The 15600-nt window shown below is 34.9% G+C and overlaps 1 long non-coding RNA gene across 1 annotated transcript in view; it reads right to left on the minus strand.

Annotated features, from left to right (window-relative positions):
* LOC114037821 overlaps window positions 1-14246 on the minus strand; it is a 68462-nt gene extending 54216 nt beyond the window's left edge. Inside the window, exon 1 of the long non-coding RNA XR_003568515.1 lies at window positions 14168-14246. This is a non-coding gene — a long non-coding RNA (uncharacterized LOC114037821). The remainder of the gene's footprint in view (window positions 1-14167) is intronic.
* Window positions 14247-15600: the final 1354 nt, after the last annotated feature.

Raw genomic sequence — 15600 nt, forward strand, 5'->3', positions numbered from 1 at the left:
TTTCTTTCTTTCTTTCTTTCTTTCTTTCTTTCTTTCTTTCTTTCTTTTTCTTTCTACTTCCTCTCTCAAAGCTCCCTTCAAGTTCTAAATTTTATGACTTAATGATTCCTCTCATGGTAACTATTTTAAAGTATGCCACCAAAAAAGAATTAAAGTAGTCAGAAGAAAGACATATCATTGCTTTTTTACATTAGTTGTGACCTTAAACTACTATCCAGGATGCATGTATCCTTTTGATCTATGAATGTGATTTTTCTTCAGGTCTACTTTGGCTTTTTCACTCCTGCTTACAGTTTGTTCCTGTCAGGTCTTGAGGTTGTGAAAAAAATCTTGCTCTAGGGGTCTGTTGTTGTCTAATTGGCACTTGAACTTGTCTTTTTTTGTGCTACAGTCTTGGCTGGTGATGTATCCATGTGACTGCTTCTGTAATTATCACACCATGCTTAGCTTGCCTGGCACAGGGCCAGCTGGCAGTCTCCAGTTTAGCCATAGAGACAGCTCAGTGCTTTACACGTTGGAATCGGCAGCGGAGTCATTAGCCTGTTTCTGCAAGCACCCTGCCCAGGGTCAAGGCACTGACTGGGAATTTAATTAGGCCCTTGAGGATATACTGCCCTTGCTTGCTCTAGGCCCCCAGATTTCCAGGAGAAGCTACTGTAACACTTTGTTCTGCAGGATTTCCAGAAGTTCAAAAGCATACACACCACCAAACAAGGCTACTGTAAGAATTATTTCTAATAAATGAAATCTTTTAGGATGCACATGCATTAATAAATGAGAATGTTGCAGAGATAGTTTCTAAAATGTGGCATCAGAACATAAATGTTTTATCTCCTAAGGTACTCAACTGAATGAGCATATTTGCTAATAGTTCTCAGCACTTCTGGGTTACTTAGGGACATGTCCAACACTCAGCTATCCCTCTCAGGAGAAAACAGCTCAAAACAGATTTTGGGACTTCCAAGTCCTAGAATCATAGCAGAATTTAATATAAAGCTCATTTTGTTCAAGGCTATAGAGATCTGTGTCTTGTTACTCATTGCCAATTGCTTCTTGGATGACATCTTAGAGACATCTCAAACATAACATGTTCAAAAATTGAACTCATCATCTCTACTCCTACCTCCAACTCACCCGTCTTCCAAACTTCCCTATTTCTCTCAAGGGTACCACTATTTCTGTCATTGAGTCATCGAGACAATGAACAGAGTGCTGGACTTGGAGTTAGGAAGCACTGCATTGGAATCCTGCCCCATGCTTACTAGCTATGTGACCCTGGGCAAGTCACTTAACCTCTGTCTGCCTTATTTTCCTCAATGTTAAAACATGGATAATAATAGCCCCTACCCTTCAGGGTTATTGTGAGGGGTCAGATGAGATAATATTTGTAAAAGCAATTAGCTCAGTGCCTAGCACATAGTAGGCAATATATAAATGCTTATTCTCTTCCCTTCTTCCAGGCTCTGAAATGCATAACTTCAGCATTGTTCTCAGTTTCCCTCAACTCATATTCAGTTAGTTGTCAGACTTTGCTGTTTCTACCTCCATAGTATCTCTCCCATCAGAATCCTTTCTCTCCACTCACACAGCTATCTCGCTAGTTCAGGTCCTAATCACATCTCCACTAGATTATTACAACAGCTTCTTGTCACCTGGTCTCAAGTATCTCACTATCCTAGTTCACTTTCTTTATTGCTGCCAAAATGATTTTCCTTAAGCACAGATCTGATTTTGCCACTTCCCTGCTCAATCAACTCCAGTGCCTTCCCATTGACCCTAAAATAAAATATAGGCTAGGATAAAATTTAGAAAAATATAAAAGCTCTAAGATTAACTATAATCTTGTCTGTTTAGCTTTTAAAGCTCTGCATAACCTGGCCTCAACATATCGTTTTAGCCTTAAAGCCCATGGCTTCCCCTCCTGTGTTATGCAATCCAACCAAACTGGCCTTCTCTTTGTTCTTCACAAATGATTCTCAATCTTCCATCTCCCATCACCATGCCTTTGCACTGGCTGTCCCCAATGCCTTGAATATATGCCTTCTTCAACCCTGCCTTATAGATTCCTTCTCTTCTTTTAAGATGCAGCTACTTTTATGTGAAGGTTGCCTTGGTCAAAGTGAGAACTCAGAAAGACCTGAGCTTAAAAAGGCCAAGGTCTCCCACTATATTCTAGGCCATCTCCAGTTGTCCTGATCTATATCTGGCCAATGAACACAGATGGCTTTGGAGGGGAAAGTGATGTTGGTGACTTTGCACAGCCCTCCCTCACTGTAATCCAATTTACTTGCAAATCGTGGCATCATCTTCCTGACGTTATGGTCCTCTTCGAGAATGAAGGACAAACCACACAACACAACAACTTTTATGTGAAGCTCTTCCTGATTCTTTTGATGGCTAGAGTTCTTTGCCTTGTAGTTAACTACTTTGTCTTTAGTCTCTTTATATTTATGCTGTATATGCCTATATATGGACTTATTATATGTACATAGTAGGCATTTAATAAATACTTGTTGATTGATTGGTATAGTCCAAGGGTCATTTAATCTGGAAATAATGGTGAGGCTGGGGCCAATAAATACAATGGGTTATTGCCTGAATGATGCAATGTCAAAGGCACTAGGAAGGTGCTTCTGTTCACTCAAGCATCTGTCCAACCGCTAGTTTAACATGCCATAGTTGGGACTTTGTTCTCGGATACTAAATTCTTTGTTGCATTTTAACTGTAGTGATCTGTGGGAGGATTGATATCTTTAAGTTGTTGTCTGAAAGATGTGAATCTTTACCTTTGTAATTATATGTAAAAAAAAATCCTAGATCCTACTGTTACCAACAAAGGTGACCAAGAGAATGTTAATAATTCCTGAGACATACCTAATTTTTTTTCAAATACAAAATATTTTGAGATTAATCTATGTAAGCATTAAGAGTATCCTTGATAAAGCTATGGGGAGGAAACAGAAAGACTATTGTAAATGATCAATTTACAAGTATTTATTTAACATCTATTGTGTGCTGAGTATAGAGCTGGGCACTAGGGATACAAATGCAAAAGTGATAAAATCCCTACTCTGGAAAAGCAGGGATCATCATGAAGGAAACACCATGTTCATAAATATGTAAATAAAGCACATGTACAAGATAAATACAAAGTAACAAGCAACATAGTGGCACAGTGAAGGGTATCAAGATCGAGTCCAGATCCTATGTTGGACACTTATTAGCTCCGTGACCCTGGGCAAATCAGTTAACCTCTCTAGACCTCTGTTTCCTCATCTATAAATTAAAGCGGTTATACCTGAAGGTTCCTTCCATCTCTAAATCTATGATCCTATGGCTTGGAAGGTATCACATAAATGGGATAATCAGGAAAGGCCTTTTTAAGGAGAAAAATTTTGATCAGAGTTGAGAATGGAGCCAAGGAATCTAAAAGGTAGAGGTGAGGAGAAAGACCATGGAGGAAAGGCTGTGTAAAGAAATGAGAGATGGACTTTCATGGATTAGGAACATTAAGGGAGACCAGTTTGGCTACAGCACAGTGTATGTGAAGGTACTGATGTATAACTAACCTGGGAAGACAAGGTAAAGACACACTGTGAAAGAATATAAAAGCTCAAGAAAGCAGTATTTACTTTGTATTAAAGATTAAATGGGTCCTCTTAAGCTTCTTAGTGAAAATAGCGGCATGATCAAGATCTTTATTAGTTCAAGTGGGCTGTGTTGGGGTCCTGGACTAGGGTGATTATGGTATGAAGACACAGGAGAGACATAATAAAGAGATACTGATGATGTGGAATTGACAAGACTTGCCAGTTGCTTAGGTATTGGAGAGCTTAGTGAGAGTTAGTAGCTGCGAATGATTTCTAGGTTGTGAACCTGGAGAATTGGAAGAATAGCAATGCCTTCGGTAGAAATATATAAGTTAAGAGGAATGGAAGTTTTAGAAAGAAAATAAATGAGTGAAGTTTTGCACATGTTTACTTTGAAATGCCTATGATGCAGAGAGGTGGAAACAGACCAGTGTCATGAAAATATAGGGAGGAGACAGTTCCCAGAAGGAGGGAGCCGTCAACTGAATCAAATATTGCAAAGAGGTTAAGAAAGATGAAGACAGGAACAGCTATTGGAGGAGATCCAGAATAGATTCCATATTGAAGGATTCCCAATAAATGCTCTTCAGATGATAAGTTCTAAATGTGGGATCCATGAACTTTTTTTTTAAAGTTTTGATTGTTTGATTTTAGTATAATTGGTTTCCTTTGTATTCCTATGCATTTTATGTGTTTAAAACATTATTCTGAGAAGGAGTCTATAGGCTTCACCAGATTGCCAAATGGGTCCACAACACAAAAAAGGTTAAAAATCCATGCTATAGATTTCCCTAGTTGTTTATGACATTGTGCTGATCGAATAAAGCCCTGGAATGTTTCAAAGAGATAAATCATTATTCAACTTAACTACCTACACTGAAAAAATAAACATAATAAAGGATCCAGAATTTCTAATTTCCACACTATAAGGTACAATTGGATGGACAAACCACAAAACTTGTCTATCAGTACACATATCTTGGATGGACCCTGCAAATGGACAATTATTTGGGACTAGAATTCAAAGGAAGAGGAAAGCAGGTTGAATTGCCTTTGGGAAGTTACAAGGGCCCTAAGTTCCCTTTGAAACAAAAACCTGTTGTTTCACATCCATATTTTTCTGGTAGTGCTATGATTATGAGTCAAAAGATACTATAGTCTGAGGAATGATATAGAAGCTCACCAAAATGAAAGATAAGTAAACAGTACATAGGCAAAGGAAAGGTATGTAGCAGCTTTATAAGCAGGCTACAAACACTAGAAATAAGGAATTGTGTAGGAAAAATGATGATAAAATTTTATGATTGAAAAAATGGGGGAAGCAACAGATCACATGCTCCATTGGTACCAGAGAGTGTGAGAAAGGCTGCCAGTGTGGTAGATGGACTCCCTGAGGAAGATTTGTGGGAGGACATTCCCAAGGGGCATGTAGGATGGGCAGGAATGGATATATTGTGATCTTCATCATTGGAAATAATATCCACCTCAATGAAATGGCAGTTTCATTGGAATATTTGTAGAGAATACTTTTTTGATTCATTTTTAGTGCATATTTGATAAATAGGAGAGGAATTAGACCATGCAGAAACCAGGTGCTTGAGAGAGGGAGGGAAGAGATGTAACTTAGAGGAGAAAATGGCACATAATGAAGTGTCTTGAAGCTCCAAAGACAGAGGACTTGTGTTAGTTTTCTCTGTGGATAATCTTTCAAGGAACCAACTAGCCAACGATTTTAAAGAAGCTGCAGTTACTTTTATTTGTATGAGGTACTACACAGTACAGGCAATCCATACACTGTTAGCAGCAAGCTGGTAGGAAACTTTTAGAATTCCTATGAGGTCATGATTGGTGATTTAGAATCCTACGCCCTAACAAAGGCAGATCATATTCTCCACCAAGGACTTTTTGCTTTTCTGTCAATACCATCCTAAGCTCTATTCCTAATTTTTTAATTGTACTATAAGTATCCATATTTGTCAGAAAGGCACTTGATTTAATAAGATATTTGATAGATTAACTCATTTATCTTACATTATAGGTATTCAATAAATTCTTGATTTCTTGACCTGACTATTTTAACCCAATCTTCAAAATTAGACAAAGGAAAGATACATAGCAGTTTTATGAACAGGCTACATTAGTAGTATTAAAGTGGCATTAAAATTTATGATTGAAAAAGTAGGGAGAGGGAATGACTGAGGAATAGACCAGATGTAAGAAAGTATAAATAATGAAGATTAAACTTAGGATTGTGTGCATGTACATTTTGTTTTTTTCAAGGAGCTCAGTTTTAAACATTGACCAGCATACCCTTGTATTTCTCTATAAATGTTGCTTGAATTTAACAGACTTGCAGAAGAATGGCCAGGGAATGAAATCATTACTAGACTAGGGGCCTGGTGACTGTAAGCTAATAATTATAAAAATAACTGGCATTTGTATAGTGTTTTAAGGTTGTACCACTATTATTTCATTTGAGCTTCATAGCACTCCAGAGAGAAGGTTATAACTTTCATGCATGCCACTATTGAATAGACTCTCAAATTTATTCATGAACACATCAATACTCGTGGACATTAATAAATAACTGATAATTTCTAAGGGATTTCTATTTTATATTTCAAATGTTTTATATAGATTATTTTGTTTGAGTCTCATAACAATCCTATGAGATTGGTACAAGTATCATCATCATTATCCACATTTTACAGATGTGGAAACTGAGGAACAGAGAGATTAAGTCACTTGCCTATGGTCACAAACTAGCAAATATTAAATATGGGATTTGAACCCAGACTTTTCTGATGCTAAGTTGAATCCTTTGACCACGAGACCTTGATGATTCTAAATTATTCTGATTTTTCCCTCAATCTTCTCATGCTAGTATATAGTTAAGTGAAGTGTGATTTTCTTTTTGATACTAGACACCTTGCCCAAGATTGGGAATATTTTTAGTGCTTAACAATTACTCATAGTAATGACTCATGGAGAACTCCATACATGCTATTAGAATATTTTTTTTTCTTGGAGGTGATAGAAGTGACCTCCTAAACACATTGAAACATTCATGTGTTTTTATAAAGTACTTAATTAACCATATCATAATGGCCAACCTTCTGAGAAATGCTTTCCTTTCCAAAAAAGATATTGAAAGCTACATTTTCGACTAAATAAGAATCCTCCTGAGTAACATACAAAACACTGAGAAGGGAAAAGGGTCTTAGAAGATCATCTGGGAGTCACATGGCTCAGCGGAGAACAGCCCTAGAGAGCTGAGCTTTGAATCATGTTTGAGCTTCAAAGATGAGCAGATCAAGGGAGCCTAACAGAGCAACCTATGTAGCATATAATTTGTGTTTAAGGGAAGCAGAATGAGCACACAATGAGAAAAGAAAAGACAAAGAAAAGACAAACATTGCAATATGGGAGGTATGAGTTACCTTAGCTATCTCTGTTGCAAGTGTATGTTACTCTCTACTTGTATACTCTATGAGTGTGTCCACTCTTCCTACTTTCTATGTGTATTTGTGAAAGTGTGCCCCAGTTTTGTGGGGAGAAATTTTTTTCTTACTAATACCATTTCAATAAATGACCTTGTATGGACTGATTGTGTCCTCTGTCTAACTAGAGTAAAGGTAAATGCACTGATTGGGGCTCAAGGGCTAAAGTTTTAATTCTGACTCACAGTGTACACTGAGCCTGGAGGTAGGATGAAGAGGGTGATATGTATCAAAAAGACTAAATTTATACAATGAAAATTGCAATCAACAAGGAAAGTACATTCATTTGGGGGCTGGCTTTCAGGGGGTTGCAGTCAGTAGAGAATATATGAGGTTTTTATCCCTTATCCCATTTCCTCCCCAGCAAGGCAGGAATACCAGAAAGAAAATAATTTGAATACTTAAGTGGTAATGGAGGGGAGATGCCCTTTCATCTAAAACAGAGAAGGGAAAATAAAGGTTTCCGAGGCTTAGTATTAGTTTTGTCTCACCCATCCGCCAAATTAGCTCCTGAGTATTTCTAGTCATTCACTGGGCACAAGGTCATAACATCTGCATCAGTTATCCCCTAATGAAAATGTGGGAATTTCAGGGGGTTAGCCCAAGGCTGATATTTCTAACTCCCTGTTCCTTTGAGTGACTCATCAACATGGATTTTTTCTGTCTCTTTCTCAGATTTCTTAATGACAAGTTCAAACTACTAGTCCTCTGGGCAAAGGTTCAGATGAAGACTTACAGGAAAAAAAAAAAGCAAAACATAAAACAAAACAAAAAAATTCCAAAACAAACTAAAAACTCTCACCCTCAGAGCTGTCTGGCCGCAGACACATGAAAACATTCACATCATTCTTTAGTCTTTGTTGTTGCTGTTGTTATCATCCTCTGACCCTGTCTCGATTCTGCTTGATGGTTTTTTTTTTTTTTTCCCTGTAGGAGTTATCTCATGTTGACTTATTTATTTTCTATCTTTCTCACTGTTACTTTTTAAAAATGTATTGCTAGGTAACTTTTGTTGTTGCTGCTGACTTGAGGTAGGAGCTGATCCTAGATTTATTCTCACCTCCACTATCTTGAACTGCAATTCCTCCTATTGTACCTATCAAGGAATCTGATTGGATCTTACTATAGTAAAGCTACATAATTGACTACATTCTTTTACTTTGATTTTTTTTTTTTTTTGGCTTTGGTTTGGAATGAGATGGGACTAAACCTGGCTGTTCATTGGCATAGGGAACTATCAATGAGGAAAATATTTTTAGGTCAGATCCCTCTCTACAACAGTCTAAAAGTGTTACCTGTCATTGAGAAACTAAATGACTTGTCTGAGGTCACACAACCAGCATGTGACAAAGATAGGACTTAAAGTTGCATTTTCTTAATATCAAGTACTACTCTTAATAAAAACATGCTGCCTTTCTTGGCAAAATATAGAAAAACCATATTGGAGAGTGGATCTCCTTGACCATTGGTTTTTCTAGAGAAGGCCAGGACTTGAGCTGAGCTATAGTAGGAGCAGAAGTGAAGGTTGGTATGTCTTTTGAATAGAGTGAGAAGGCCTCTTTGATCTGTCCCAAATTTGAAGTGGAGGATTGAAATAATTACTATAGGTACCTTATTATTTAGAATACGATGATATGATGATATTCTTGGAAAATCCTAAAGACTCAACTAAAAAGTTAGTTGAAACAATTAATAATTTTAGCAAAGTATCAGGATATAAAGTAAACCCATACAAATCATCAGCATTCCTATATATCACAAACAAAATCCTGCAAGAAGAGATAGATATCCCATTTAAAATAATTCTGGACAGTATAAAATACCAGGGGGTACACATGCTAAAACAAACCCAGGAACTATATGAACAAAATTATGTAAAAAACTTTTTATAAAAATAAAATCAGATTTATATGATTTATATAATTAGAGAAATATTAATAGTTCATGGGTCAATATCAGAAATATCAATAGTTGTTTTATTCAAAATTAAAAAAAATATCAATAATTCAATAGGCAGGGCCAACATAATAAAAATGACAACTTTACCTAAACTAATTTGTATATTCAATGCCATCCCAAATAAATTACCAAAAATTTTTATTCAATTAGAAAATATAATGACAAAATTCATTTGGAAGAACAAAAAGTCAAGAATATCAAAGGAACTGATAAAAATGTCAAGGAAGGAGGTTTTGCAGTACTAAATCTTAAACTACAGGCAGTAATATAAGGCAGTAATTATCAAAACTATCTGATACCAGCTAAGAAACAGAGTAGACATAAAATTTACAGCAGCAAATAAATATAGTAAACTTTGACAGGTGTAAAGACTTAAGATTTTGGGATAAGAACTTATTATTTGGTAAAAATTGTTGGGAAAACTGGAAAGCAGTCTGGCAGAAAGTGAGCATAGACATTGAACATATCTTATACCATTTGCCAAGATAAGACCAAAATGGATACATCAACCAGATATAGACATATTATAAGAAAATTTGAAGAACATAGAACATATTATTTATCAGACTTATGAATAGGTGAACCATTTATACATAAATAAGAGATAGAGAGCAGAGTAAAGTGTAAAGTGGATAATTTTGATTACATTGAATTACAAATTTTTGACAAATAAAAGTAATGTAGCCAGAATCATAAGGGAAGCAGAAAATTGGGGAAAATATTATAGACCGTTTCTTAGATAAAAATCTCTTATCTCAAATATATAAAGAACTTTATAAAAATCTATAAAGTATACTCAGGTATTTTATACTGTCTAGAATTATTTTAAATGGGGTATCTCTTACTATCTCTTCTTGCAGAGTTTTGTTTGGGATATATAGGAATGATTTATATAGATTTACTTTTTATCCTGCTACTTTGCTAAAATTATTTATTGTTTCAATTAACTTTTTAGTTGAATCTTTAGGATTTTTCAAGTATATCATCATATAGTCTGCAAAAGAGATAGTTTTATTATCACATTGCTCATTCTGATTCATTTTATTTTTCTTCTCTTTCTGTTATTGCTAGAATTTTCAATACCATATTGAATAATATTGATGTCAGTGGGCATCCTTGTTTCACACATGATCTTACTGGGATGGTTTCTAGCTTATCCCCATTACAAATAATACTTGCTGATGGTTTTAGATAAATGCTTTTTATCAACTCAAGGAAAACTCCATTTATACCTCTACTTTCAAATGTTTTTAATAGAAATGAGTCTTGTACTTCATCAAAAGTTGTTTTTTTCTGCATCTATGGTTATAATCATATGATTTTTGTTACTTTTATTATTTATCAATATAATGTACCAATTATCAATATAGCAACATAATCAATTATACCAATAGTTTCTTCATGTTAAACTATCCCTGAATTCCTGGTATAAATCCCAGGATTTGGGACTTATATATATAATTTACAATTGCTGTAATATATTATTGTAATCTCCTAGCTAGAATCTTATTGAGAATTTTTGCATCCATATTCATTAATGAAATTGGCCTACCATTTTTTTTCTGTTTTTATTCTTCCTAGTTTAGGTATCTATCATATTTATTTCATAAAAGGAGTTTGGTAGTGCCCCTTCTTTGTCTTTTATTACTAATAATGTATTTAATATTGGAATTAGTTAGTTTTTAAATGTTTGGTAGAATTCACTTGCAAGTCTATCTGGTCTTGGTGCTTTTTTCTTAGGAAGCTCATTTATGCCCTGTACAATTTCTTTTTCTAAAATGGGTCCATTTAGATGTTCTATTTCATCTTCTGCTAATCTAGTCAATTTATATTTTTGTAAGTATTCTTCCATTTCATTTAAATTATTAAATTTATTAACATATAATTGGTCCAAATAATTGCTTTGATTTCATCTTCATTAGTGGTATATTCACTCTTTTCATTTTTAATACTAGTGACTTGTTTTTTTTTCTCCCTTTTTAAAATCACATTAACAAATGGTTTATCTATTTTATTGCTTTTTTCATAAAACCAACTCCTAGTTTTATTTGTTAATTCAATGGTTTTCTTACACTCAATTTTATCAATCTCACCTTTAATTTTTAGGATTTCCAATATAGTATTTAATTGGGGATTTTTAGTTTGTTACTCTTCTTCTTTTTGTTTTTTATTCATTGGTCTCCTCATTCTCTATTTTATTGATGTAGACATTTAGGGAGATAATTTTTCCTCTGCTGTATCCATAGGTTTTGATATGTTGTCTCATTATTATCATTCCCTTTAATGAAATTATTGATTGTTTCTGTGATTTGTTCTTTGACATTCATTCTTTAATATTAGGTTGTTTAGTCTCCCATTTCATTCTGTTTCTGTGATGAATTATTAAATATAATTTTATTGCATTGTGAAATGAAAAGGATGAATTTAGTATTTCTGCTTTTCACTATAAAAATTATGCTCTAACATATGGTCAGTCCTTGTAAAGTTACTATATACTGTTGAGAAAAAGGTGTATTTTTTTTCTATTCCTATTTAATTCTCTCCACATATCTATCATATCTAAATATCATATCAGATGTAAATTTTTATTCCTTGACTTCTTGTTTATTTTTGGTTAGATTTATCTAGTTCTGAGAGGGAAAGATTGAAGTTCCCCACTATTATAGTACCACTGTCTATTTCAACCTGTAATTCATTTACTTTTCTTTTAAAAAAAATTGATGCTATACATTTGGTGCATAAAAATTTGTACTGATATTGCCTCATTGTCTATGGTACTTTTTATCATAAGGTAGTTTCCTTTGATTAAATCTATTTTAGCTTTAACTTTTTCTGAGATCATGATTGCTACCCTTCCCTTTTTTCCATCAGCTGAAGAATAATGAAACCTATTACGGCCCTTTATTTTAACTCAGTGTGTATCTTTCATTTTTAAATATTTTTCTTGTAAAACAACATATTGTTGAGCACTGTTTTTTTAATCCATTCTGCTGTCCATTTCCATTTTACAGGTTAATTCATCCCGTTCAATGTTGTAATTACTCTTTGGGTGTTCCCCTCCATCCTATTTTCCCCTCACTATTGTCTTTCTCAGACTCTTTCCTTACCCTATTCCTCCTCACATGTTTAGTTTATTTCTAAACACTATCTCCTTTATCCTCAACTTTTTTTTTTTTTTTGTTAGGCAATGGAGTTAAGTGACTTGCCCAGGGTCACACAGCTAGTAAGTATTATGTGTCTGAGGCTGGATTACAACTCAGGTCCTTCTGAATCCAGGGCTGGTGCTCTATCTACTGCACCACCTAGCTGCCCCTATCCTCAACCATTTAAAGAATCCCTTCATTATCCTCTCCCCTCACCCCTCTATTTCTTATTCCACCTACCCCTTTAAGAGTCCCTCCCTTATCCCCTCCCTCCCCCCTCCTAAATCTTAATCTGCACACTCTTATGAACGTCTCTACTTTATCCTATTCCCCTCACTCTTATTTCTTTATAAATTTAGAAGACTTTTATACCCTTCTAGATTTATGTGTTGTTCCTTCTTAAAACTAGATGTGATAAGAGTAAGGTTCTAGCACTACCAGTCCTTCACCCCCCATCCAGTTCTTAATTTCATGCCACATTTGTAAGATAGTTACTCCTTTTACCTTTCCCTACCCAATTTTGGTTTTTTAGAATTACCTCATCATACTCAGCTCAGCTCCAACCTTTCCTCTAAACTACCCAAGTAATAATGACAATCTTAATAAACATCTTCACGTATAAGAAGTAAACAGTTTGACCTCATTGAGTCACTTATAATTGTTCTTTAATATTTACCTTATTTTTCACTTGGATCTTATATGGCAAATTTTCCATTGAGGTCTGGTCTTTTTGTCACAAATATCTAAAAGTATTTCAGTTTGTTAAATGTCCATTTTTTCAGGATTATACTGAACATTGCTGGGTAATTCATTTTTGATCATAATGCCAGCTCTTTTTCTCTTCAAAATATAATGTTTCAAGACCAATGGTCTTTTAGTGTGAAAGCTGCTAGGTCTTGTGTAGTCCTGATTGTTGCTCTACATTACTTAAATTGTTTTTTCTTGTTACTTGAAACATTTTCTTCTTCACCTGGGAGCTTTGAAACTTGGTTTTAATATTCCTGTAAGTTTTCATCCTAGTATTTCTTTCTGATGGTGTGAATTGTTTTCTATTTCTATTATACCCTCTTGTTGTAGAACTTCAGGGCTATTTTCCTTAATAATGTCTTGTAATATTTTATCAAGATTTTTTTATCATAACTTTTAAGTAGTCCAACAATGCTTATGTTGTCTCTCCTCAATCTGTTCCCCATTTCAGTTGTTTTTGTAATTAATTGTTTCACATTCTCTTCTATTTTTTCATTCTTTTGATTTTTAAAAAAATTTTTCTTGGTGTTATATAACATCATTTGCTCCCCCTTGCCCAATTCTAGTTTTCAAGGAATTATTTTCTTCCTTAATTTTTTGGATCTCTTTCTCCCATTGGTTGACTCTCTTTTTGTAGTTTTCTTGATTTTCTTAGATTGCTCTTTCCTCCCTAATTTTTCCTTGATCTCTCTTATTTGACTTTTGAAGTCTTTTTAGAAGTTCTTCCAATAACTCTTTTTGGTCTAGTGACCACTTGATGTTTATCTTTGAGGTAGTGGTGGTTTTTTTTGTTTGTTTGTTTACTTCACTGTCTTACTCTGCTCTGAATATGAATCCAGATCTTCTCAATCACCATTGTAGCAGTCTGTGGTCAGGTTCTTTCTCCTATGCTTACTCATTTTTATTTTTATTTTTATTTTATTTTAAGCTGCTTATTGTAATCAGGTTCTAGTCCCTAGGTGTGGGCAATAATGTCCCAGGCTTTAGTTCCTTCTTACTGTTATTTTCTGAGCTCTGTCTCAGGGCCTAATCTTAGGCACTCCTCTCCCTACACCATGGCTGTGGCTCCCTGCTATGCTGTCCTGCAAATACTCTTATTCCCTGTGGTCCCTCCCATGGTTGCAAACCTCAGCTCTCCCCTCTGCCTTGGAATGGAAACCAGCAACTCTGCTGTCCTGCAAGTGTCCCCCAGTCAGCAAAGTCCCCGCCCCTCTGCTAATGCACTCACCCTTGCACCTTCTCTTCCACAGATTTTGGTCAACGCAGCCGAGCCTGGCGTCCAGAGACAGCTGAGGGTTCTTCAATTTTCCTTTGCTCAGCTGTTCTACCCCAACACTATTTATCAGATGAAATCTCCTAAGGCCTCGGTTACTTCCTAACTAGCTAACCCCAGGGCTTACTGTTTGTTGATTCAGAGGAGTAGGCCTGGACATGTCTGCTCTTCAGTGAGTCCAAAGCTCTGCCCCTGGAATTTGAGACTTTCTTGAGATCTTCTCAAGGTGTCTTAGGAAGACAACTATTTTACCAGACTGTCCTTTATTTTTACTGCTCCAAGTTCACTTTGAGATGATATTCTGTTTTGTTTGTTGAAGAAAATTTGGAAAGCCTAGAATTTCTGACCTACTCTACCATCTTCCCAGAATCCTTTCTAAAATCATTCTTTAGAATTAATTTAGGCTTAGAAAAATCTGGAAGGACTTGGACTTCTGAAGGAAGATGTTATCCACCCTCACCCTCAGAGAAACAGGAAAATCAAGTATGGTATGGTCTTATAAAGATGGTCTTATATGGATGTATATGTCTGTTTATGAATATGATTATAGATTTTTAAGTGTATGTATACATATGTAAGTGTATGTGTATATATGCTTGTATATGTGTATATATGTACATACATATACACACATATGTGCATGTACATACACATATATATACACATGTACACACACACACTAGCTTAATTGTAGCCTTCTTGGAGGAGGGAGGGAAGAGAAGGAGGAACAAAGAACAAGGTAAAAAGCACAGAGTGAAGAACAAAAGAAAACTTACTAGGAAGCAAAGAAAAGATGGATAGCTCTGAATACAATGTATAGCATTTATTATAGTAGCTTTCTTGAAATGGAAATTTATTGCTGTATATTTTGAATCCTCTCATGTGCTGCTGTACACATAACAATGTTTTTTTTCTTATTTTGTATTTACATTTTAGTATATAAGTTTAAAATAAAGTAATAAAAATTAATTCATAAATTATATTCAAAGTTGTTTTTTTTCCCCAGATTTATTCATAGTAGGAATTGGTTTGGATTAATTAGGCAAGAAAGGATGACAGTGGGGACAAGATGGCTTAGAATCAAAATGACACAGAGTCCCAGTAGCCATAACCTCAGATCCTTAGGTAGCACAAGTCAAAATCATCTTGATGAACTTTCAAAATTTAAAAATCTGCATTGCATTGCTGTAACTCAAGAGATACTTTGTCCTAATATCAAACCAAGTAAAGCTTTGTGCAACGAGAACATACATATTTCACAGTCTTTTATAAATATAAGGCATGTCTCATTGTTAGATACTTAGGATTATGGACAGATTTTGTCATCACATACAAAAGTTTATGAATCTGTGATGACATTGACATAAATATGTTTGAGCATATGATAC

This window comes from Vombatus ursinus, unplaced genomic scaffold, assembly GCF_900497805.2.
Source record: "Vombatus ursinus unplaced genomic scaffold, bare-nosed wombat genome assembly UNPS02010639.1, whole genome shotgun sequence".
In the NCBI taxonomy this organism is placed as follows: Eukaryota; Metazoa; Chordata; class Mammalia; order Diprotodontia; family Vombatidae; genus Vombatus; species Vombatus ursinus.